This window comes from Tinamus guttatus, unplaced genomic scaffold (genome assembly GCF_059628265.1).
Source record: "Tinamus guttatus ecotype Peru unplaced genomic scaffold, ASM5962826v1 Tinamus_guttatus_pri_ptg000652l, whole genome shotgun sequence".
Lineage (NCBI taxonomy): Eukaryota > Metazoa > Chordata > Aves > Tinamiformes > Tinamidae > Tinamus > Tinamus guttatus.
Window position 1 is genome coordinate 2,117,841 of NW_028289186.1, and position 27,012 is coordinate 2,144,852.

At 42.8% G+C, this 27,012-nt stretch overlaps 1 protein-coding gene across 3 annotated transcripts in view; it reads right to left on the reverse strand.

Annotated features, from left to right (window-relative positions):
* Positions 1 to 27,012, reverse strand: part of RERE (arginine-glutamic acid dipeptide repeats) — a 166,538-nt gene that overhangs the window by 125,862 nt on the left and 13,664 nt on the right. The window contains exon 1 of one of the 3 annotated variants that reach the window (XM_088536184.1): positions 2,027 to 2,171. The exons of 1 other annotated variant lie outside the window; for it this stretch is intronic. The gene's annotated coding sequence lies outside the window, so the exon portion shown is untranslated. One more of the 3 variants, XM_088536183.1, reaches the window with a different exon arrangement.

A 27,012-nucleotide genomic window follows, 5' to 3' on the forward strand; every position in this document is an offset into this window, starting at 1 on the left:
CGGCAAAGGCTTTGGGACAACACGATGCATCCGGCCGAACTTGCAGTTGAAGCTGATGCAACCCCACCGTGTTCACGGATCTGCCTACTTTTTACCTACTGAAATTTGGACCATCAAAGCGGGATTTCAGCAGCTGGAGGACTGGTCAGAAAAGGAATGGCATTTTGTTTCCACGCTCCAGAAAGATTTTTTCCAGGTGGAGAGCAGAACAACCCTTTAGATACTCTACGTACAGACACTACAGCTTTAACGCATTCACAACAAAAATACCACTGACCCTGTGACATTACAAACTGGTTTGTTCCTTTTGGCTGCTCATAAGGAAAAATAGATAGCATAACCTCCCCCAGCTCCAAAGCAAACACGCTTAGCACCAGTTTATCAATAAACAGCTTATTTTCCTTCCCTCCCCATGCCCCAAATCAAAACAAAAGCTCTCACAGATGAGCTATTAACCACTGAAACCTGGAAACAAAAGCCCATTTTGTCCCCATCACAGAAGTGAAAGCAAGCACAGAAGGGGCTAAGACGCACCAAGGGATCCTTTGCAACCTGTAGTAAAATTGCAAAGACAGGCAGCGCAGAGCAGCTGTACACACTGCAATGTTAATTACAATTAAAGGCTGATCCATTTAACACACAAGGCGTTCACTGACGCTTGCTGGGGACACGCAGGAACCATTTCCTCAGAGGCATCGCCACGCACAACTTCCACAAGTTGCCTGCTTCGCCCCGTGGAGGAGGCAGAAGTGTGTTAAAGAAACAGTCACGGCTATTTTAAGTAAAACAAAAAAGCACTATCGACTATAAAACACACACAAAGGAAGTGGTAGGGTAGATTACGTCAGCCCTTGCCTCAATTCATAAATCCTGACCACAAAACAAGACAAATTCTTAACTGCCTTTCTCTGGAAACCTGCTTAAAGCGCGTGCATGCAGTTCGAGTCTTAAAACGGGCTATTGAACAACACTCACTGATGCGTCGCTTTCTAACAGTCACCGGGAAGGAAAAAAATGGTGTAATCCTAGTCAATGTGCCGGGCAGCCAGATCAAATAGCGCTGCGGGAGCTGCCTGCCAAGCACCAGCCTGCGCTGCACCACGAGCACCCCAGCGCCTGCCCTCAAACCCACCTTTCCCTGGGCCCGCAGATCCCCGGGGAATAGTTTAAACACTGCTAAATCGCAGAGTTGTGAAAGAAAAATAAATAAAGAGCTCGGAAATGGTGCTCGCACACGGTTCTCAACGGGCTGCGAGGCATCGCGTCTGCGCTGGGATATTCCACCAGGCTCTATATGCGTTCAAAAATGTGATTGCCTGTAAGAACAACAGAAAAAATCCAACAAAAACGCAGAGTTGGTTGCGCGTCTGGAACTAATTGCCCGCAGATTAATGGCTTTACATTGGAATACTGCTCCTCTGTCTGTAGGGCTTTAAATCCTGTTTACTTTAAACTCGAGTTCCCAGAAGAAACATACTGGGGAAGCACAAAATATTTCAAACTGCACTTCGCTGCAACCCTGTTCTCAACTTTCATCTACTTGGTGCCTAAAATTAAAAAATAAAACCACGCTTAAGCTGCCATTTTCCTTCCCGTGCAATTAAAGAAGTCCCATATGGCTGGCGGGGAGGCCGCACATGCCCCGTGCCGCGCGGAGCCACATGGGCTCGAGAGGGGCTTAAAACCGACGGCGGAACAAAAGCCGAGCCCGTCTCCTCGCCGGGAAACGCGGGGGAGCGTCGGGACGAGCGTGGAAAGGTCCCCACAGCCCCGCCGCGCTCACGCGGGGCCCCGGCGGCCGCGTGGCTCATCCCCCCCGCGGGACCCGGAGCGTTACCCGCTGCCCGCAGCGCCCCCAACTTGATCCAAGTTGAGCCCCGGCGCGGGGCGCCGCTCGCCGAGGCGGCTCGTGAAGAGCAGGAGCAGCCGCCGAACAAAAGGAGGCCCCGCGGCGCCGCCGCCGCCGCCGCGCCCGGCCCCCCGCGCCGTTACCTCACGGCGGCCGCGGCGCTGCCCCCCCCGGTACCTCAGGGCGGCCGCGGCGCTGCCCGGCCACGCGCGCTCCTTCCCGCGGCGGCGGCGCCGCCTCCTCCTCCTCCTCCGCCGCCTCCTCCTCCTGCGAGCCGGAACCGGAGCGATGGCGGCGCCTCCAGAGCGCGAAGGCGGCGGGCGAGGCACGAACGGCGGCCGCGGCGCGACTGCTAATGCGGGCGGGGAGGCGGGCGCGGGCGAAGCGCCTCCCTGCCCCGCACGGGCGGCCCCGCGCGGAGCAGCGAGCCCGTTTGTTCCGTTCGGGCCCCCCTCGGAAACGGGAACGAGCTGCCGGTACCGGCTCCAGCAGGGCCCAGCTTTGCTGCTTCTATCCCAGAAGAAAAGGCGAACAGGAGTCACTGACGCAATCCATTAGCCGGGGACGGCACACACTTTTCCACACTAAGAAAATCCCTTTCCCACCTAAGCAATAGTATTTATATATGTGTATCTATACACACATATGCATGTATCCCTCCTCTGAGCTGCTTTGCAATTGCAAAAAGTAAAAAATAGAGGTTTCCAGAGCCAGTTAATTAGAGCGAGGCCTTCAAGTACCGTCTGCTGACTTATTTCTTCCAGATGCTCCGTGTTATGCACAGCACTGGATTTTCCCTGTGTGCATCCGTAGGTATTTCTGTGTTGTTTGGTACTATAGCACAGGAGCCCATCAGGAGACGGAAAGAGATGGAATCAACATCATCCTGTACTTCAGGAATAGCTACTTTGAGCCATGAGCACCCTTGCTTGATGGCTGGGATCCATACAAATCCATACAGGGGCTCCTGCAATTCCAGCTCGCAACAACTTTGCGAATGGAGCGCGTCCTGGAAGCAGGACCTGGTTCAAAACAAGCTCCATAGCCCCGTGTGATGGCTCCACACCTGCCAGGGCTGAAATCCATCCCCAAAAGTCAGCACAAAGCAGCCACGCTGCATTTATCCGCACTTCAGTTTCCTAAATCAAACACGGCCTGACACCTGGCAAGCCACAGAAAGGAACTTATTTCTCAAGCGTGCATTTGAGAAAGCGCTCGCTTCCACCGCCTTCCAAGAGCTTTCCAGCAGCGACTTAACTCAGGCCAAGTTCCATTTATTTGAAAAATACCCTGTGCGATGGGAGTTGTTCAAAAGGACCTTATCCACTTTGGACACAAGGCCCGAGCACTTGGGAACTCAAGTCCTGAATGTCAAGGCAGACTGGAAAAATTGATTTCTTAGCAACTGTAGAGCTGCAGGATTGTTTGTATCCCATTAGGACAGCGGTCTGAACACAGCCACAGAACGGAGGATTCAGCCCTTCAACACTGCCCTGCACGGCCAGGGCAAAGCAGGATCTGCGGGCACCGAAGCACCAGAAATTCCAGTTATTTCCAGGCAGTTCATCAGGGATTCGCAAGCGAACACAACAGCTACGACATCCACCGCAGATATCAACTGTTCGTCTTTCACTAACTGACTTTCCTGCAAGAGATTTGCTCCCAGTTTCATGGTTGCACTCACAGAACGCCCCCTCCAAGTCCATTTTGTAGTAGGGACTTTATGTTTTGGGAGAAAAAACCAACACGATAGCTGAGAATTCTTAGTGGTCACGAAGCTTTGCTCGTGCAGCATTAGAGCTTTGCAGTTGCACTCCTTCTAGCATCAACACGAGCACGGATGGAAAAAGGGAAATAAAAGCCCGTAAGCCACCCGCACACCAAACCCAGCACTTCTTCAGCAAAATCCACCTCCCTGAGGGCGAAGCGCGCGGAGCAGCTCGAGCAGACGCTCCCGGAGCGCCCCGCCACCGCACGGGATGTCCGTACAGCGCGGCGAGTCGTCGCGCCGCAGAATCCAGGCCGGGTTTCCCGGCAGGCTCCACTTATCCAAGGGAGCCTGTCATGGCGAGTCCCATTAAGAGATAATGAAAGGAGACAAGGGATGCAGTTCGGAGCAGGCCTAAGCATGCAGCCCGGGGAGCTGACACGGGGCTTTATCCCCAGCATCCTAATTAAACAGGCTACCTCGCGGAGAAACATTAAGGTCATGACAACAAGCAAAAGCTGGAAATCTGAAGAAATCAAGCTGTCAATAATCCCCGACATTGTTTAAGAGCGTGTACACTTCCACCCACACGCCGCTGCTCTCCTTACGGCTAGGACTGGAAAGCACCCGTTACCTCGCAGGCTGTTTTCGGCGCTTTCTGCGAATTCTGCACTGTTTTGTAGCCTGTACCTACGCGTCGGCTCCTGCGAGACGAGCAGACGTGACAGACAGCGTGTCTTCAAAGGGCTCTAAGCGCAGCGCTTTCCAGACATGCCGCTCGCAAGGCGCAGGAATAATTCATAACTTCTCACGAGAGCCTTACCAAATTTGAAGAATATTAAATGCACATCTACCCCCCAAGCCACAAGATCTATAGAGCTGCAGAGCTCCGCGCTCCTTCAGAGAGAATTAGCCGTCATCAGGTATGCATAAATATTTCACCCGCTAGACAAGCTGCTCCAAAGGAGCAGTTTAAGGTCTACCAGATATGCATACACTTGAAACACAAACCAACTGTAAGCACACTTAATGAGATTAGACAGATTAAATGGGTAAATTGACTTTTTTTTTTTTTTAAGGCATCCAAGACAAAGAGGTCCCACAAACATTGGAAAGAGCTGTTTACTCTGCAATCATCTAATTACCTTTTCTTTTTTTATAAGCAGGTTCAAACAAACCTCCTGGCTAGCACAAACTGTACTGAGGAAAAAAAAAAAGATGCCTTAAACTCACTTTTAAGCACGTTCGGAGATCCGATCATGACAAGTGTTTTCTAAAAGCTAATATAACATTACTTAGGCAGGCAACAAGCATAACACGTTAAACCCTTGCTAATCTGAACCTATTTATAAAAGGGGACTTAGCACTCCTCGGAGCCCCACGTAAGCCAAGCCCTTGGGATGTGGCGATGGGGTGGGACGAGGAAGGGAGGAGGCTCAAGGAGAACCAGCTGAGAGCTCCGTGCTGTGGTCACAACACGGCTTTTGTTGCGGGTCGCTGGATTTCACCCTCCTCAAAAGGTCCCCAGCTGGCACATACACTCCCTGCCACCACAGCAAGGGCTGGAAAACCCCAGGAAAATAAAAGGCCTGAAACAAAGACAACGGAAGCCTGGAAATTAGCTAGAAAATTCTAGAGATCAACAGTCAACTGCAGATTCCTAAGCAGAGGAAAAGGCTGAAATCCCACCAGGAAGGGACCACTCTGAACTGCTCAAAGCTTGGTAAATATTTATTACCCACTTTTGTTTGCTTTCAATTCAACACAGAAGCGTTTGGGCTCTGCCTGGTCTAAAGACAAAACCTTTGGTCAAGTTAGGGGTGACAGTTTCCTCCTTTACAAATAACGGGCTGTTTTATTAGTATAAACAGAGCCGAGGATAAATGATACCCAGCTCTTGACAAGATGGTTATTACTGTCTACACATAAATTTCTCCAGCCTGCTCAGAGCAGGCAAGTCCTGTCTCCACTTGCAGATCTGATGAGTGCACATAAATACCCAGCAGATGACACGAGTTTTGAGCAGTTTCTTGTCCCAGCACTGGTTCAGTTAGAGGAAGGTGCTTTCCTTCACCGTGAGGAAAGTCAATGTATCGCTAACGTTGCTTCAACACAACCAAAAGGCCCTTTCACCCGAGGAGATGCAAGGCTGCACACAGGCGATGGGAGTCCAGAATCCACCCAGCATCTAACCACAACCTGCTAAACCAACCTCCCAACGCTATCATGCACTTTGTGGCTGCGAAATTTATGGCTTTTTATGTACCAGCAATACTTTTTATGTATTTAGCAATAAAAGATGCACTTACCTGTTGGGCAGGAGGCTGGCAAGCCCAGCAGGCCTCAGGGCATTTTAACGACCGAGCCGGGACGGTTCCACGGGCGAACGGCCCTAACGGCTGCGGCGCCGGCGCGCGGACAGGGCAGCATCTCCGCAGCCCGAGGGGAATGCGAGCGCAGAGTCCTCCAAAACACGAGCAGAACCACCCCCGATCAAACAGCACTTGCTGCTCTTTAACAAAAATATCGTTTTGTCATTCTTAGCTGAAGATAAAATTTACCCCAAGGGGCTTCTCAGCCCGTTCCGAATCCGCGATGCAGCCCCAAGGCTCAGTCCACACCATCAACACGCACCGTAGCCAAAGAGAGCGACACTGACCTCAAGGACACCGAGTCCTGCGCAACTCCAAGCCTTTGAAAAAAGATCTTTTCAGTTATTTTTACACAGCTCGAGATTTTAACAAAAAAGCCGACCTTAACAGGTGTTACGGAAAAAAATAAAAAGCAGAGTTGCCGGGCCTGCTAGGAGCTATCGCTGTGATCTCCAGTCCACACGCTATTAAATGAATGTTCGCAGTGGTGTTAACCCGGAGCCTGCTCCCTATTCTGCGCCAAATTGCACAGACTCAATTTTACCAGTTAGATAAACCCTTGAAATGGGTTTCAGTATTAAAAGACCAAATGGAAAATGAATCATTTGGGAGATTGTGACCAAGCTCCTAGGGAGCAAATGGTGTGAAAGGTAAATTGAAGCCCCAGCTACAAATTTAACAACAGGAAAAGTAAACTAGGCAAGATAAAAAAAAATTAAGCAAAAAAGTTTCTTTGCAAGATAGAGAAATTACCTTATCTAATATTTTTTCCTCTAGTCTCCTCTGCTCCTTAGTGACAAATATATAAACTCAGCCTTGATTTTGTGGAAAATACCTGCTCCGGGAAACTCCCAAGTACAGCAGGGTACACAGTCAACCAGAGTATCAAAACAAAATCCCATTTTCTCTGCCAGATTTTGTGGTACATCAACCTGCTTAGCAACGTCTTGCATTTATCTACAAGATTTCTTTGGCACACAGAATTTACTATTTCAGACGGTATTATCTCAAACAAAACAACAATAAACCAGGAAACGAGTATTTGCCAAGGGATAAAAAAGCCAGATTTAGAAGGAATAATTAACACACCTGAAGATTTAATCAAGGGGCTAAAAAGCAAGAAACCATTTGTACTCAGATGAAGGTAAAGAAGAAAAAACACACAAAATAAACCCTGCAATAATTATATATGCTGTAGGTTGTACAAAAAATCTAGGGTAGCTAAAGAAAGGGAGGAAAAGTAGTAAACTAACACATCTTTTTCAACTCTTTATCAAAGCAATTGTAAAACAATGGAAGTTTGCCCAATCTTCCTTAGCATTTCAACTGAAAGTAACTTTGGGAGTGGAAAATATGATACCTCTATCAACAGCCTCGGGTATGTTTAAACTATTATAATATAAAGCATGCTCATTCTCACAAGCTGGAGGAAATGACTGCCAAATGCTTCCTTTATAATCTTTCCAGAATAAGATAGATTCTTTACCAGGAAATTTTCTCAAAACATCAAGTACAGCAGACACTGGAGTAACAGATACATACATTTTTATTTAATTTAAAAGACAGATTTACAGTCTTTTACTGAAGTCACAACAGAGATAAAAAACATGTGACTACAGCTCTCAATTTTTAGTGTAACAATCATTTTCACATTCAAAGGCTTCAGAAAATTCAGTAGATTTTTTTAATTGACAATAACCACAGGATGTGACTATAGCTATAATCATCTTTCCCTCAGGAGGGTCAGATAAGCTCTAAAAACAGGAAGTTTCTACTATAATCTTGAAAAAAATGTTAAGAGGCTGGAACCACAAGACTCCAATTCAGTTGCAACTTCATGTGTAAGCAAGTCCTGACTTCTGAAAATTACGGGTAACACCTAGGCATGGCACTAAATCCAGGTTTTGTTTTCCCTGTCCCCTATGGAATAATGTAAGGGTAGAGATTCAGCCTTCTCTTTCCCTCCCCCAATTTATTTACAATAAATGAACACAACAACCTCCATTTCATAGAAGGAAGCAGTGCTGTCAAACTGATACTTGCCCAAATGCACATGCATCAATTACAGGGAAGAACCTCTCTTACCCCCCAAAATACACAGACAACAACAAAATTCAACTGCCCCTATATGAAGAATTGAACCTATATATCAGGAATGCTTTTCACTGTTATTAACCTTGGAAAAATCAGAACAAAACAAACCAAAAAAAGACCCTTTTCCCTACTAAGAGAGGGCTCTCTACACCTAGGAAAGTTTGATAAAAAGAAAAAAATCCTGCCCTGCTCAGAGTACAGCATGAGCGCTCTTGGATCATGCAGACTTATCTGAGCAGTGTGCTGGTCTCCAGTTCTTTTGATTTGTTTTTAAGCAGATGAGGATTTGCTGAAGTGGAAACAGCTCTCGCCCAGCAGTGCTCAGCCACCTACCTGGAGGCTTTGAGGGAGCTACAGGAGAGCAATACATTTGTGATGGCTAAAACCAACCAGCTCATGGTCAAACAAGCTTTTTAAAATATTTCCACAATAAGCTGTTTCTCACGTCAGAGATGAAGGGCTGGCAATTGGGCAAGTATCCTTTACACTCCTAATTAAACACCCTCCCCAAAAGCAGTGGAACCTGCTGTATGTTTTCATGTTGATCCGTTCTGTGCTGCTTTAAAAAGACCCACATTTTTGTATCAGGATCGAAAGTAAATCATACTCCTCACTGCTTGGAAATCCCATTCACCTGAGCCAGCCTCTGAATTTCCTTCTAAATCCCTAAGTAAAAACATACTGCTAACATTTTCCCTTGGTCTTTCATGTAGGGCAGCCAGGACAAGAACACATAAATCTGGTGCTCCGAGGAAGGCTCTGCTCTTCGTTCCTGGCACTGCTCTTTGGGGCCTAGCAGGAAAACAAGTTAACACAGGAGGCACCCCAGATGTTGGGCTTAGTTGTCTGTTCTTCCATCCTCTCCTCCTATTCCAAACTTGTGCTCCAAAACCATCGTTTTTCATGAAATCAACTGCTGCAGGGAGCAAATGGAGCCCAAGCAAAGTGCGCACGTGCCTATCAAGGGGACACTGCCAGAAAACAAAACATGCCCCAAAATATATTTACGTCCTGCATGAAATTACAAGAAAAGTTACAATTTTGACAACAGAAATGCAAGAGTTTTCACACCTGCAAGGCAGGTCCCTTAATACAAGCAATATGAGCGTTAAAGCCTCTTTCCATGACCACCAGGTCCCCTCCAGCATGGCCAAGTCCCCGCATGCCACCTAGTGCCAGACTGCTCAAAAAACACCATTTAACCCACTGCAGACTGGATTTGGAGTTTTTTACCTCTTCGCTTTTCCCTATGAGATTAAGTCCCACTCAAAAGCATTAAAATAAGAAAGAACACACAGGGTTGAGCAGCAGCGTAGAAAAGTTCTTTATAATAAAAGTTCCCAAAAGGGCTTTGTTTTAAGGAAAGACTTTGAAACCCAGTTGCGCCCAGGAATATCATTACACCCACCTCAAAAATTAAACTCCTATCCTCTCCATGAATCTACCTGCAGGTTTGAAGCCCTATTTCACTCCGTAGTTTCAGGGTATAACTCAGGCTCTGGGTTTTTTGGTTTCTTGGCCTTATTTTAATAGCCTCGTTGTTGATTAAACCATTTTCATGCTTCCGTGCCTTTGATCCCTGTTAGTTCAGACTGCCCCAAACACATTGATTTTCACTATAGTCAGGATGAAGAGAAGTAAGAGCCTTTTGAAAAACACATCCCTGGCCATAATGTGCAAGTGCCCCAGCACATTGCAATGGCAAAAGCCAAGCAAGGAGCCCGTAATAACGTTAACCTGAACGCGCGAGAGGCAAAATTCCATGCAGACAGTTCAGGTCTTGTTAACTCGGCTAATAAAAAGCTGTAATGCTGAGAAAAGACACAAAATTAGAGCCAGCTCGTGTTCCAGCCCTGAATTACCATCATTATACCACCAAAATCACCACGTTGGGATGCAGCCTCCTAAAATAGAAGCCACAACCAGAAAGGGCCGACTGGGCTACTTCTCCTCCTCCTAAATGAAGCTTTTATACTAAATAAATCTATACGGTCCCTGCATTATAGACTAAGCACTGCACTGCAAATCAAATATTTTATTCCACAGCCTGCAGCTATTTCCAACATTTTATAACTGACATGGGAGATGAGTTTTAATCTTCCATCGGGCTGAAACTACTACTATCCTTACAACCCCTCTTAAGCCAATAGTACAAATTAACTATTTATATTACCCGAATATGTATTAACAAAGAACATCTGTATTTTCCCAGAGGAAAAAGGTGACATATGCTCAGTAAAACCAAAGAGTTGAGGAATTCCAACTGCACACCCTAAATTTTTACATACCAACGTGTCAACATACCCCAAGCAGTTAAGATTTCGGAAGGAAGAAATTATATTTTTGTCATAAGTAAAGAGAAAGCAGCCTGTGCAGACACCACGTTAGCAGATTGAAATGTTCTCCAGCCTGCAAGAGCCAGGGGGTAGGAAGCGGGGGAAGAAGGTGTGTGTTCTATTTAAAAGCCACCCACATTAAAAGACCTGGAAGTTTGTCCCATTTTTACATAATTATTGCCCACACCATCTTCAGATTTTAAAATATTTCTGAAGAGGACGTTCATTTTTAATTTGGGAAATGGATCTAATAGCGAGAGCCACGATGGAGACTGGTACCTGGACACACACTCTGAAATACCTTAGTTGGACACTAAGTGACTGAAACAGCAGCATTTTGGGTCTCCACAATCTCTCACCAGGAAATGTCCTATCAAGGAGTTATTAGTTAAAGGATCACAAGACTTTATATGTAATATAAGAAAAAAAAGTCTCATTTTAAGTGTTACAGGGTCAGTTTAGAGCACTAGAAAGATATTCCCTGCATGACCTCAGTGTGGAATTTGCACAATATTTTATCTTTTATTACCTAACTGCTAGAAAGGAGTGTTTAAAAATAAAATCACAGCAGGTCAGGCCACCCGTCCTTGCTCTTCAAGTATCTTGAGGCAAAAATGTGGCATTTCACCTCTTATGTAGAATAGTAAGAAAATGCCACCAAGCGCAAACATTCAACATTTCATTTATGCGACATAAAGGCCCAACTGAATTCAGCATGAAGAACACCAGGGAGGATGTTGATGCTCCCAGGTTTTTGAAGCCCTGTAAACGAATCCCCAAGAGCAAAACAAGTAAGATGCAGCTTCCAGAATAACTCTCCAGGCCACGTTCATGCTTCCAATACCCCGGGATGCCAGGCAGAGGAACGCACAGCTACTTTTATTGCTTTTTCTTTTTTTCAGTGAAATGTAAGCTTTGCACATTAAAGAAAAAGAGTCACAAGTTGATTTGCAGCGCCCTCTGGAGTCCTTTCCTTCTTAATGACATCGAGTGATAAATGCCAAAACACCAAGGCCTTCATTTATTTGGGGAATTCAAACCATCCACATCTGCGAGCTCCCAGGATTGATAGTTTTTACACAAAAGCAGATAGGAGGCCCGTTATGGATCATTAAAAGCAAAAGGATTTCCCAGGCAGCAGGGAAAAGTCCTAAAACCCAGAGCATAGACCTCTACAGCATATAATAAAATGTAAATGTTTTGTTTTCTGCATTTCCATAAAGCATCTACACCTCAGAGGGGAGGTGGGGAAAAGGATGAAATAGCACAGCTGGAATGGTGTCTCATTGCCTCAACTTTGGCAGTTTTGCACAATTATCAGCACCTTTAAGGAGGTTTTTAGCAGTTTATAGGCATCAATCACAACCCGCTTACACTGTTCAATAAGACACTTCCAAGGGGTCTTTCGCCCACAGCCGTAATTCCGCCTGTTTGCTGGGAGCGACGCGTTAGCAGCTGCGCAGGTGCTTGGGGCTTTCAGAAGTACCTGCACTTCAAAGGGGTGACGGAATCACTCCCAAATCCACATCCTCGCGACCCGGAATACAGCGAGCTGCTCAGCTGAGGGAAACGTGCTTATCTCAAGATGCAGAGCTCTCTGCCATGTGCTTATTTGAAAAAAGAAAAAGAAATGAAATTTGAAAAACACCCACCACGTTCCTCCTGCAGGACAGACCTGTATTCTTGTCTATTGACAGATGCAGGAAAAGACATTAGTGTTTAACAACATCGTGCAAATTAACACACACCCCTCTCTGCACAAGCTCCATTAATCCAACAATTTGAAGGAGTTCAACTCTCAGAATTACCTTGAGTACCATCGGTCCTGGAAAACACAACTTTTAGGACATACTTGGGGAAAGATGTACGTGTTTCTATCGTTATCACACTTTTACCAAAAGGGAAGAGCACATGAGCTACTGATTTTGCTTCCTGGCACACTAAATAATTCAGAGAAAGGCAGGCTGCGAACGACGACTCGGGCATCTTACCCCAAATCCAAAGACCTGAGAACCTTGGGTTTTTTCTTTCCACCTCCGTATTGATCCTTTTTAGGATAGAGTGCCCATAAATTGTTTCTGGAAAACCCTGTGCGACTTCTGCACTCTCCTGACAAAGCTCACGCGTGTCTAACCCCTTCATTGCGAGCAGCAACGCAGGGCTCCACGGCAGAACCCATCGGACACAGAAGCTGAGCAGATACCCTACAAATTTCGTTGGAGTTGGCAGCTCCAACTCATCACGATGTGAATAAGGCTATTAGGAAAAAAACATACAAAACATCTACCCTAAATCTGTCCTGTGTGCATGTGCTGATATCAACACCTCCGGTTAAGTTACAAAGCTGCTCAACAGGATTGCTCCTTCTCTGTCATGTTGATGGAGAGCTAACTAGCTCCTGCTGAAATAAAGGTTATGTTTTGTTTGCAAAGACTCCCTGTGTCTCTTTCTGGTGACTAGGGACGCTGCTCTTTCTCGGATTTATTACAAGCAGCCATTCTTGATCTGTTTTATGATGGTCGGGGCTAAGAGTTTCTCACGGTCGTAAGAACTGGAATACAAATTATTATTTTAAAATGAAAGATCCTGGAGCACAGGATGCCAGCTACTCAATTAAAAATTCACTTAGTCATCCAGCTACTATGAAGCCCAATTCAACCTCACGTGAGGATGGCTACTGCTGTATGGAAATGCATTAAACTCTCGCTCGTTGACTTAAAAGCCTCTGCCTAAATCGCACAAATGTAAAAATGCAACTATTAATCAATTGACAATTATTAGTGATTCATTTTATCCGAGTCTGAGCCCCTGAACAGACTCTACAATGTAATGAAGTCTTTTTGGTTTCATCCACCCCACTAAACAGTTCCGAGCAAACGCTCGGAGCTGCTGACCGAGCACCCTGCAGGTCCTGCAGCCAGGGCTGCTCCTCGAGAGCTGCGCGTGAAAACCAAAGCCATGACCAGAGAAAGGTGTCCCCCTCGCCCTGCACTGCCCATCCGGGAACAGCAATTCCTATGGAAATAGCGAAGGTAGGAACACATACATGCTTGTACTCCTGAGCTTGACTCCTCTCTCACATAGGAGACCTATCTGCTGTTTCAGAAAATCTATGATGATCCTTCTAATCTTTGAAGAGGATATTCATCCTTGTCTAAGGGGATTCGCTACAATCCCTTGAAGACCCCGCTTCTGGATACAGCCAGGAACTGAAAGCCTTGAATTCTTACAATCTTTAGAGCTCTATCTTCAAATAACCATTTTCTTAAGAATAAATCATAGGAGAAACAAAGAGTTAAAACACAAGAGTTTTTCAAACAAGCTCAACATAAAGCCCAAAAGGCAGAAATGAATGGTTTGACTCTCCCACACATTAAGGCATTGCCCAGAAACCAGCTCTTAAAAATAAAGACTTAAAAAAACAAAAGAGCAGAAGTTGTTGCAAGGGAAGTGTTCAAAAGCAGCAGCTGCTCTCGTAACTGCTTAACAAATACAAGTCAAAAATTCAACTTCACAGCCACAACTACCATTTTGTAGCTAGCATAACACCAAGCCAGAGCACTTCAGAAGTCTTATCATGTTTAAAGATTAAGCTGTGTCTTCCTTGAAAACTCTACTTTTTCTTATTTTTGATCAATGCATTAAAAAAGGAAGTGCCTATGGAAAATATATTTTTTAAATAGAGAAACATATATCTCTGAGTGACTTTGACAGATAATTTCAAGCTGGTTAGCGTAAAGATTCCAAACCTTAAACATTATCATCCTACACGTCATCTTCAGCAATATCCTGATGGAAACAAGTGCCAAACTAACCCAAATCTGGCTGGATTAATCTTTTCATTTGTCAGGATATCTGCTTTTGAGCCAGAACAGCTGTAAAAACCATAGCATTAAGATCTAAATTAAATGTAATATTTAGCTAACATACCTAGCACAATTTCAGTTCACAGCTCCCTAATTTGCCATCCAAGTTGTTTACAGTTTTAATAGCTGCAACTGCAAGAAACAATTCAGAGCTTCAAACTTGGGTCTTCATGGGTTTGCTGAGCATCACAGCCCTGAGCATCAAAATCAGCAATTGACAATATAGAGGTTAAAAAGAGCACGTGCTCAAAGACAGATTTATAGTTGATAGCTCCGGATTTTTGGTTCATCTCCCCATACAAATTCCTTTGTGGAAAAGGATCAATTCTCTGGCCGCTGCAGAGCTTTCTTTCCATTGAACCACTGCTGTTCTGCTTCTGCAACCACGCAGCCCACAGTGCAGATAAAAACACACTATCTGCAGCTCCACTGACCAGTAAAGCATCGGAGCAGCTTTGCTGCTGTTTGCTGAAGAGCATTTCCCTTTCACCTCCCCAAAATAGAAAGATTAAGATAAGCCATTTACAGCTGAAGAAACTAATACTTCTTGTAAGTTATTTTTAACTTGTAACCCTGAAATTACTATCTCCAGAAATTATGCCACAGTTTTTGTCAACAATTTTAGCCTCCCACAAGTGAAGGGTCACATCTTCTCCCTCCTTTATCAATTCTGCTGCTCTTGCATCAATCTGTTTACGCAACCACAATAAACCAAACTATGATCCTGGGCATCTTACCACTATCTGACACCAAATGAACACACTCCACCTGTAAAAACACCTGTGTTCTGGACTTTGCTGATGTGCAGAAAGCTGCTGCTTGCAGGACTCACCTCCAGCTCCTAAGCAGAGCAGCTTCACAAACCAGAGCCCCGCTCATTGCTCAATACAGGCATCTTTGACATCTTCCTTCCCAACAACATTAAATTATAGCAGTTGTGACTCTTCCTTTAGGAGAATAAAGGATCTTAAAACTACATTTAGTGTTTGTCAACTGTCCAGCTGTCCTGCATGCTGCAGAGTAAATATGATTTGCAGTTATGTCTGTAATTTGACATTAATGCCTTAATCTTCTTAAGTTAAGACAAGCTTGAGGATCATTAAGAGGTTATTTAGAAGAGCACCCTTCAAGTATTACATCAAGCATACATTCTATTAAGAAATTAAGTTAACAACAGTAAGTTTTGTATTTTGCCATTCCCGCACCTGAAAATAAATCCATCATCCTTGGAAAGCAATAAAATGATACACTATGAACCATTACTGCTGTGTAATCCTCTTTCCTGTGCTGCTGTATCTGCTAACGAGATTGGGGAGCTTTCACATTGGATCAGCACGACTGTGACCTCTACTGACAGTTATTATAAGTGATATTAATGCTGGAGCGATGGGCAGCGTGAGCGCTGCGGCACAGACGGCTCCGCCAGCCCTCGCCGCCCGGCACGGCCTCTTCCCCGCTTCGGAAAGGGCACAGAGCAAGTACAGCCCTTATTTCTAGGTCCTGTGTAACAGGGACAAATGGTCCAAGAAGCAGCATTTATCAAATCGCCCCAGACTTCAGAGGTCCTCATTGCACCATTCCTCATTTAGAAGTCACACCAAGGTCTCAGAGATACAGCTGGACTTTTTCGGCAGCTTTTGGGGCCTTTTCCGATTACATTACCCCAAAAATGAGGGTTAATTTACTCAAGACTATATAAAGTGTATTCTAGGCTTTTTAACCATTTCATATTGTACTTCCAGAGCAGCTTCATTCTGGTGCAAATTAGAGTTTTTCACTGGTTCACAGCTAAATGCTAAGTCCCATTTGTGTAGGAATTGAGCAGACCAGCTCTAACCAACAGGATGAGAAATAGCAGCTACATTTATCAACAAAATATTTTTTTGCTGGGCTTACAATCATAATGCATCTTGAAATTAAATAGCCAACAGTGCAGAACCCAGTTTTAGTTAAATATGTGTAATTACATTCATCAATTAGCTTGTAATTGCATTTTGCAATGTTTTGATTTTGTTTGCTGGGCGAGTGTGAAATAAAAAAGTATTTTGTGAATTGTGGCTTTTGGGAGAGGGAGGGAATAAAAAGCAAAGCAAGAAAAACAAAAGGAATTACATATTCACCTACCCAGGAGGCTGGATCATTTTAAATTCCAAAACATTTTCAAATTGAAGTTTATTCTGCCAGGCCCATGTAGTGTCACACTCACCTGACAAGATGTTGGGCCTGTGCGCCGGGACCCTTTGCACAGAACATTATCCACAAAGGACAGGTTTTGATAATGGCACTTGTCATAATGGGACAGAATCCGCATGAAATGGGGCACGGGAAAGAGGGGCAGAACACTAAGCTGGACGTTTCCTCTCCAAAAGTGCTTCTGAGGGCAGAAATGAGCATCCTGCGCTGCTTTTTCTGCTTCTGGAAGCTTTCTTCCCAAACGTTGGCTGTCATTTGCAGAGGAAATAAACTACCATAAAACCAAAGGAAACTCTGTCTTCAAAATTTGATTTCCACTTTGTACTCATCTAGTGGAAAGCATGAAATATCAATACCTTCTCCTTCACACCCCAAGAGAAAGGCCACACGGTGAGGAATATATTGCTTCAGGATTTTACTTACCAGGCTCAAAACACAAACATCATCTTAAAGGAAAAATAGAGACAGCTCATATAATTTATTTGGAGGTTTCTTGTTATGAAAAATCAGAGCCAACAGGCTCACCAGTTAAGTTATAAAAATTAAACCTAGTGAGTTAGCACGGCACAGATTTATGGCCAAAAGAAACCCCTGATATTTGCAAATCGCTGCCATTCTTATCTATGTGCTATCCGCCCAAGTGCCGTTACCAGTGGAAACCTGCCAAAAGGATCTGAAGCCACAGAACCCACTTCAAGTACGTAGTTATCAAAGTCACCGTAGCACTGGGCCACCGGATTGTGTTTCTTCAACTACTAGTCGAATCCTCAAAAAAAGCCCCTGAAGATAGTGTTTTAAAATTAGCAAAAAAAACAAGTTACACATCAATATTTACACTAGTATCTTTCCCAAAAATTATCACCAAACTGTTGGGAAAGTAAATTGCTCTGGCAAGCATTTTATCCACAAAAATTCCTCTCTAAGCAATGAGCAAGCACTCATTCTAGCCAGGGAAAAGGAGACAAATCCTGTTTTGAGGAGTAACTATGTTCAGCTCATTCCAGCTCTGTGTGTCTGAACACTCATCTGGGGAACAAGTCTAACACTCCCGTCAAACATTCTGCTTATTTAGCACACTAGGAATAGAACTAGGAAAAAAAAATGAAAAAAATTGAAAAAGCAAGCTCTTTTTGGTAGCAATTTTGGCTGAAATACCTACTACTTGGGTCTTTCAAGTTGATTAAGATCCGATCGAGGTGGATATGCTGCACTTCCCATTTCCAACAAGATCAAGTGTGATCAAGACCACCCCATGTGAGAGACGTTTGCAGACACTGCAAGAGAAATCTGAGCCATTAGGTAAGGCAGCAAATAGGGCACCTACTGCCTCCTGCAATTCATGCCTTTAACCACATTTGAAACGGAGAGGCCGTCAAAACCCACCTACCACTTACACCACCGGCCATCAGGCCACGCAGTTTGTTCCATCCTGCAACTGGGCTCTTGCCTGGCTAGGTCACAGCTTTTTATTTGTTTTTCAATATCATGGGTTATTTTGAAATATTAAGATACCCAGACAAATAAAAGACTGAAGCGAAAACCAGTGGCAGCAGAAAATGTCTTTATATCAGCTGCCTTAGCTGCTCCAGACATGCACAGCGTTTGCACAGAACTGCAGGATCCTGTTTTCATCTACCATGACAGGTGAGCCTGTGTCGGTACTAAATACAGAGTAAATGCAGCAAGGATTTCTTTTAATAAACTGCCACAGAAGGAGCACGGAAAAGCCCCTATTCCAGCTGCGGATATATTGATGGGTACAGAATCCTGCAGGCATTATGCAGCTCACACAGGCTCATGGATCAGGATTATTACAGCAACCAGGCCCCGTCAAAGCCAATTACCCAGGGACTTCCCTATGCGAGGAGCGGGTTCTATAGGTGCCTTCTGTAACTGTCACACTCCGCAGAGGAGCGCGAGTGCTGAGAATCTGTCACAGCCAATTACTGCCAATGTTGTATTTCTGTCGGGATACACCTGATCAGTGAACAATAAAGCCATTTTGTAAGAGGCGATTACAAAAATGAAATGCAAAATGGTTAACAAGTGGTAGCAAAACCCCAGCTCTAGATATATGCAGCACATACACTTACACATAGGGACATGTGAGGGCAATTCTGGATGCTCAAAGGGACATGCGGAGGGTTTTAAAGCTTTTGACTCCAAACGTAGACTGCTCTTTCAAAGCCCTGGCAAAAGGCTGATTTGGTTACAACTCATTTGCCTACAACTTTTAGAAGTTGATGCAAGGCAACCTACCACAACAGATTTGAGAAATTCACTTTATATGGAAGGAAACCTGAAAGGGGGAAGAGAGGGAAACACTGATGCAATACGGAGCTCTTTCATCAAGCTTCACAGTTTAACACAGCAGCAGAACAGATCAAATCTGATTTTAATACCTACTTTTTTTCTGAATACTAGAAAGTTAATGAGCACAAGCTGTGTACAGTTTAACTTCCTCAAACAAAAAAGGATGTTATTTTACTTAACTTTAAACAGGCCTCACTGGTGGGTTTTTTTGGACCCTCTCCCAAGGCTTAGTCTTTGTTAATGTAAAGAACAAGAGGGCAGAGTATTCCCCCTTCCTTAGTCATGCTTTGTATTTTTTTGTATTCAAGAGATCTGCATTTCCACTTATTCAGAAATTAATCTCCACTGTTTACCAGCTGAAGAACACTCTGAGGTTAATAGGGATTCAGGCAGGGTTTGCAATGTTTATGCCTGATGTCTACCTCTGTTCACAAACACTATTCCAAAAATCCACACTGGCAACATTCTCCTTTGGTAATAAGATGCTCTGAAATTCTAACATTAAGTTCCTCTCCTATGTGTTATTAAGAAGAGAAAGCTTTTCTTAAAAATTATCTGCTTTCTACACACACGCAGGCACAAATGCATGTCCAAAGGAGACTCAGCAACTAGAAAACCTGGTATTTTGCAAAACCCGGTTCTGCCAGTCACCTTTCAAATGATGCCAATGGCCTTTAATTGTTTTCCTCCCTAAACAGGGCATTTTCAAGTGCCAGATCTAAATGCAGTGATGCTGCACTCTTTAGTAAAGTTCTTTGAAAGCCCTGGGGAAACAGCAACAGAAAGAGGTGGTGGCGGTTGGGAGGGTTGATTATTTGTATTTTAAACCAAATGAAATGGTTGTAACAGTGGGGGAACCCTTGAATTCCTTATGTTACAACATAAAAAATAGCTTAAAATAAACTGGCATCCAAAACAGCACTGCACGGAGGTACACGGAGAAATAAAACTGAGGTCACTTCTTTCAAGAGCCACCACCGGCTGCAGCGTCTCTCTAGCCTTGCATTTTATGGAGTGGCACAGTTCAATGCAGGGCCTTAAAGAAACTTCAGCCAATGAGTATATAATTAAATAAACTTCAAGGGACTTGGATATCCTACAGAAAGCTCCCATCTCAAACGCTGCACATGCATTAACCCTGCAGGTCACTTGGACCCTTTGGCACTTTCTACCAACAGACCAAGCCTGAACTCCCGAGCCTCAGAACAACGCTGCAAATACCATGAGAGGAGTCGTGCTTCACAGCTGACAATAAAAGCACAAAAGGAGCGACTGTCGGGTGACAAACTGAGTACTACACACTTGGATTCATCTCCATATACGTTAAGGGCTGTATTTTTCAAAAGGTCTTTTTGTTCACAAGTCACACTGCATGCAAGTACTGCTGCATTTTAACACAAAAACATGCCCTCTGCTTCGAGCTGTGTGCACCCTTTGACATAATATATATTATTTCTAACAATAATCTCTCCTGCAGCTATTAGAAAGAGATATATAGCTTGCTGTTTTAATAGAGCTAAATGAAAGAGGATCAATATTATTTTAATTTTTAAAGGTCTGTTTATGAAATGCAATCATCCTTCATTAAAAATGCAAGCTGTGCTTCACAAGAGGTTAGTGTAAATGATTCATAGTTTGATATCTCTCCAGTATAATAACCCTCTCTCGGGAGGGTCCATTGGATGCTTCATCACACCACTCAAGCTGGTATTATTAAAAAAAAAAAAAAAGAAAAAAAAAAAAACATTTTCCATGGCAAAACAAAATAAAAACAAGAAAAACCCACTTCACGTTCAGGAAATCCTGTCATATTCAGTTACCTAAGTATCTTTTGTCGGATGTTTCCCTATTTGGTTGAATCCTTTGTGGATAAAATGAAACACTTAATCCAACCACAATTCTCCTTGTGCTATCATCTAAACAAACAAAACATCATTTCACAACAAAAACCCCGTACACACGTACTGCATTCAGGAAACACTTCTTTTTGCTCAAACATTAAAGGTCACTGTCATGTTTTATAAATACGGTGATTCAAATTTGTTTACCTTGCTTAAAATTTCAGTATTGCTGCTGCATTTCACTTTAATAAAAAAGGAAATTTACCTTCAATGTTGGACTTTAGCAGGCCCTAAAGACTGAAATCTTCAAAGTCAAAGCCAGCCAGCATCAAATGCAAGACCCTTCTATTTTAAAATGCTAATTGCCACTGGCCGTTTCAAAATAGAAGCATCTGGCTAATTATAACATGAGGTTTTAACTAATAAATTCTTAATTATTAAACCCTAGTGTTCATTTTCCTTCACACAGACAAAATAGCATTACATTACACCAATTATACACTGTGGATATACTAGCTACAAAAAATTGGTAGCACAAAAATCCCGTTTAAAAAGCTCACCAGCTGCTACATTAAAGGACAGAAGATAATGCTTACATTATAGTAATGTCTACAAAAGAAGTGGCCTTATGGTCTATTATACACAGATGTATAGAGCCCCTATCTGGCTACGAGATATTTCACCTTGCTATCTACCCAAGCATAACACAGCAAGCAGTTTTCTTTGCGCCCATTACAAGACCGACCTGCCAATAATTTTCATGTGCTTCCTTCCCTCTCCAAATGCGTGTCTGGGAATTTAATATAACTGTACTACACTCGCCCCGTGTATTTATGTATGAGAGGCTGAAAATATATTTAATCAAGGAGATATTACACACTGTAGTGTCTCTGAATTCCTGAAGTTCCCTAGAGAAGGCATTTGGTTTTAGGCTTTAATATCTGACAGACACCACCATCGCCCCCTTAAAATATATATATATATATATATATATATATATATACACGTGTGTATATATATATATAAAATAAAATAGGCAGAAGGGGGAAGAAATCAAGAAGATAGCCAGTTCTGACAGAATATTTTACAATGGAGTTGCCGAGTATACGCATTCAATCGCTCCATTTCCCAGAAGATTCATTACAGTTACATTAGAAAGTCAAATCAGGCAATTCTGCAGTCTGGTGAAAGCTAGCATATGAAAGCAGGTTAATACAAAAGAATTTCATTTTAAATAGAGGACATTTAGGACTTTTAAAAGCAACATTATGATAAAATTTCAGGGTGTTTGTTCTGGCTTTAGAGCATGCTTTTCAAGCCTTGTTTCAAGGATGTAGGTGATTTTCCAGGGAAAGAGGGAGGGGATGTTAGATCTCCAAGGTTTGCCATCTTAATTATCCTCCTGCTCCCACATGTCACTAAGAATCATACTGCAGATGCACTTCGCCACTCATTGTGGAGTTAGCAACCCCTCGTAGTTCTGCTAGGATAAACCCACATTAGTTTAGCAATTACAGAGGCTCTGCATCCCATTTTGCTTCAAAAGGCCTGTAACACTACATACTACATAAACCTAATAAACATAAACCTAACACAAACATAAAATATAACCTAAATGAAGTTGACACCAAGAGTATTTTGAGTTATTGTTAGTAGGTGTAGCCTTGCCTCCATTTCAGCAAATAATGCAGATAGGGGACGTGATTACTTGTTATACTAATAATGGGAGAGGAACTGATGGACTGGGGGAAGAAAAGATTCTTTGTTCAAAGCAGCGTTGCCTTGGGGGATAAGCGTATCCGAACGAAGGCACCTAATATCAGAGCAGTTCTTCCCCGTGAGCAAGGCAAGACAGGCACTTCCCAAGCAAACATGCACCCCAGTTACAAGCCACAATAAAAACACAAAAACACACACAGAACAAAGCAGGCGGCAGCGGGGCCGGCTGCGGCAGCCTTGCAGATGGACTTCATGCACCCCTGCTTATGCTTAATTTAATATAAACCTAGATGCAGTCAAAACATCTGGTGCATTATTGATGGTTATCATGATAAATGAAATTTGACATTTCACAGGAACTCATTAGAAATTCTATTTATACCCCATATTCACCAAGTGGAAGACCGACATTTGTTTTTGATTTTCACATCCTTTGGAAATGTGTGGACAAGCGGGATCTCCTCATGGAAAGAGTTGTACACAACAGGAACGCTCATTTTGAAAGAGGATACAGAACACACGGGAAATATTTTCATCTTTTATACTCATCTAGAGAGCTTTTTATTTTCTTTTTTTGCTTGCATACATACCAGCTCCAAGCCACCACAGTCAGACTAGAGAAATATCTTCAGGAACGCAGAGCTTCCACCTCTTCCTTGGGTGAAATTCTATGACAAAAAACACTGATATCCCTTCTTGTACCCCTCATGTTTCACAGCTGCCCCTCCTGCTCACACCACAAGAGAAGAGGCTTCTCAGAAAGGATGTATTTTTTTAATCTAACTTTTAAAACCCAAACTCTTCCTCGGTGCTTTCTATCTGCAGTATTATGGAAAAGCTGCGAGTCTTGTTTGTGCCTGGGTAACCTGGTACAGTTTCGCTCAAGTTTAATTCAGCAATATGATTCACCACTAAAATAAACTGTAAATAGACTCTTCATCCCTCAGTCAGCGGTAGGATGTAGTTTGTAACAAAGCAGTCAAGTTTATTTTTTTATTATTATTGCATGAATATTCACATACGCTATTTGCATCTGATTAGATTTGTTACATTCACCATCTCCTAAATTACTCTGAGACAAACTGGATTCCCAGGAGCTTACCACATTTATCTGTGTTGTCTTCATCTGAGAACAATCAAGACTGGGAGTTTTTGTATCAACCTCTCAATGAAAGCAAAAATACCATCAACTACTACAAGGGAAAAACAGGTGAGCTGATAATATCAGTGCTCATATTACAAAAGGAGCTGAACTTGCACAGTTGATTATTAATATTAAGCTGCTGGTACAACCTAGGAAAACTAACTGTGAAGCCACGTACTACATGGCAGCCCTGTGACTTCATCACATGAAGTAAACACAGCAGAAGTGACAAGTGAGTATTAATTTGGCTACAAAAGAGCCGGCGGGGAGGAAGGAAACAAGCATCATCCCCAACCTTTGACAGATGCTGCTGGAGTTCAGGACTACGAATGACATGATTCTTCTATTTTCATTTCAATTCTAAGCTACCATGATAGAAAACAGAGTTTAAGATCGTTTTCCCAGCATTTTGTTCCACTTAAAGGGCAGAAGTCAGTTAGGGGCAAGGTATAAATCCACCACAGTAAAAGAACCATGTTTCCCCTTTCCTTCCCACATGGCTCAAAAGCTGTAAAAAAAAGTTATTAAAATTAATGCATCAAGCTATCATAACTCTCTTTTATTACTGGTAATATTCCTTCTAAAATATTAGTCTGCTTGGCTGAGCCAGCATGTCTTTTTGAAAGTTCTCTTTGAAGATCAGAATCTCTTTAGCATAAAAAGCGAAACATGCAATCGTGTTAATTTGACAAGGGAAAAGTTTCACTGCAGCTTAGTAATTCTGAAACTCAAATTATTCCAGTCATTAAATATATATTTAAATATATACAGACACACACAGTTTATGATAACACATGTCGTGCATGTGAATGCTGTACTCTTCAACCATCGGTTAGGGTTTCACGTGGGTCAGGGTTTCTGCACCAGGAAATGCAAGTACTGTACATTTTGCAGAGGCATCCCCTTTGAGATCAAAATTTCTCTATTTCGACACTTTCAGTAGGCCAACGTTCACATTTTGCAGTAATACAAACCAACAGAGACTGAAGTCTCAAGTTGCAAAAATAAACAAACAAGAATTTTCTTTATTCCTAAAACCGACTCTTCACTGCCTGTTCTAACACTGAATACTCAACTCCCTGATAAAAGGAGTCATTTCACAAGTGCGTAATTGTTCATAATTGTTCACACTCAAAACACTTTCAAAAGCACATTCCTCTCCCTTCCAGCTCTAGGAGGGATTGCAAAAGCATGAACCCATTAAACATTTGCCTCAGTCTGCCCTCAACAACAACCTCAAGATGCAAAAATTCTCCCCCAATTCTGCTCCATGGAGTGTGATCACTTGCTCCTCTACAAAGCAGAACATTTTGTCATGGAGCTGGTAGCAGTCTTAGCAGCAATATATTTATTTCCTTCCCTGTTTCTGCACCAAGACACTATACTAGGGGTTTCTTATGCTCACCACGCAGTCCTACCCCAGCAGATTCTGCTTTGAACAGTCAAACTGCAGAAATAAGTGACTTCACTCCCTACTACTCAGCAGATAAAGGCAAAAAGCAACAGGGGACGACTGGAATCTGTAGACATTAGAGTGCAAACTTTTCACTCCCATATCCCAGTGAGGAACATTCATAGACAATAAAGCTCGGAAACATTAAGCCATTTAGAGATCAACAGCCCATCTTCATGCAAACCACCCAACTCAAGAAAAAGTTCATGGTTCTTAAAACAATAAATAAATAAAAATATCGGCAATTGCGTAAACACAAAGCTCCCAAGCATATTTGGCTGTCACTGAAAAGCTGCCGAGTTTTATTAGAACTGGGAGAATATTGACTTCATTCCACCTCCTGAATGTCAATGTAATCCTGAGATCTGATCCTTCCAGTTAAGTCAATGCAATTTCCATCTCCAATGACCCAGGCAGCTGCTGAATTCATGACATGGTTACAGATGTGTGAGAACAGCTGCTAGGAAAGCCAGCACTTCTCATCACAACTGGATGCAATTAAAAGGTGTCCTCTAAACAGCTTACTCTGCTTGTCAAGAATTAACAGAGGACTAAACGAAAAGGAAATAAAAATACACGTGACAACCCTCACAAGCATTAGCACCAGTGCACAAAGATGACAACACGTGTGGGGACTGGGCGTTCAGGCAGCAGGATATGGTACGTTGCACTGTAACCCCTTACCAGAGCTCAAATTTAATCAAGATATAGGGGAATAAAAGCCCAACTGAAGGACGGAGTAGCGGGCCTCCTCTTCATAGATGCTCCTTGCTTTATATCGCACTAACATAGCAAGACCTATTAGAGCAAGGTAGCTGTCCATAAATTTGCTTCAGAAGATAGTCCATCTTTAAATGACCAGTCCTTTCTCCCCAAAGACCTGTATAGAATGAAGAACACTTAGCCGTTAATTTGTTGCCAATAAGATTGCACTAGCAAATAATAATAATAAAATTCTGAAGATTTAAAAGTATACAATAGCCTCTATCCTCTTCCATCCAGAACAAAGCGCCTTTTTGTAGCGACCACTCAGCGTCCTCCTGAATGCAAATGCTTCCAACCTTGCAGAACACTGTGACAACCTATGACAACCTTATAAACCTCTTTGCCTTTTTACTTTACTAATCCTCAGCAGAGAGGCCAAGACCACATTTTTAGCACCCTGAACAATTTCACCAGCAAAACTCACACTTGAGAGCCAACCTATGGTTCCAACAAGCATTATATTGTTAACACGTTTTTTCATACCAATCCTCATAACCCCTGGGATCCCAGTATCTGCCTTTCATTTAAGGTATAATTACACCCTTATTTTCCATTTTTACTAGTTTAATTTCATATATTGGTTGCTCGAGCTTAGGTGTGATTTTGCTGCAGCCAAGGGACACCCTGCTCTTTTCCACTGATATGAATGTGCTCCATTTGAGCTTAAGAAGTTCTGCAGTTCTCTCACTGACAAACAGATTTGCCTGTTTATACAAGTAAATTGCTTATACATATTTCCCCCTCTTCCTAAGCCATAAATACTAGCTCTTAAACTAATACTTCATAAAAACTAGGAAAATAATAAAAAAAAACACAGAAATTGAACATACGTCCTATAAATTTTTAAAAAATCAACTGCAAAAGTTTTTATAGTGCACTAGAAGGTGGGGGGAGGAAGAGGTATCAATATTTAATCTACTGCTAAAAATTTATTTTCAAAGCTGTGTGAGGATGGCATAGTGATGCAAATGGTTCCATTTTCATGTTCTTACATTAAGAAACCAGATTTTCCTTTTGCATTATGTATTAAATATAGTACACGTTTTAAAATCTCAGAAAATAATCTCTAAGCCTTACTAATTGAAAAAATGCATTTAACATTTTCATGGCTTAGAAGTACATGAAATATTAAATTCAAAGACAGCTGATCCTAATTTATTGGCATTTCCTTTTAATATATACCTTTTCTCAATCTTGCAACATTTGGGAAACACTAAGTGATCCATATAACTCACTTAAAGTTAATATATCTCACTTAGAGTAGGCACATACTAGTTGTGTTTGAGCAGAAATGCAAGTTCAGACTTTATATCAACAATTTCTCATTTTTTAAAAAGAAAACTCACATGGCATGGTGAA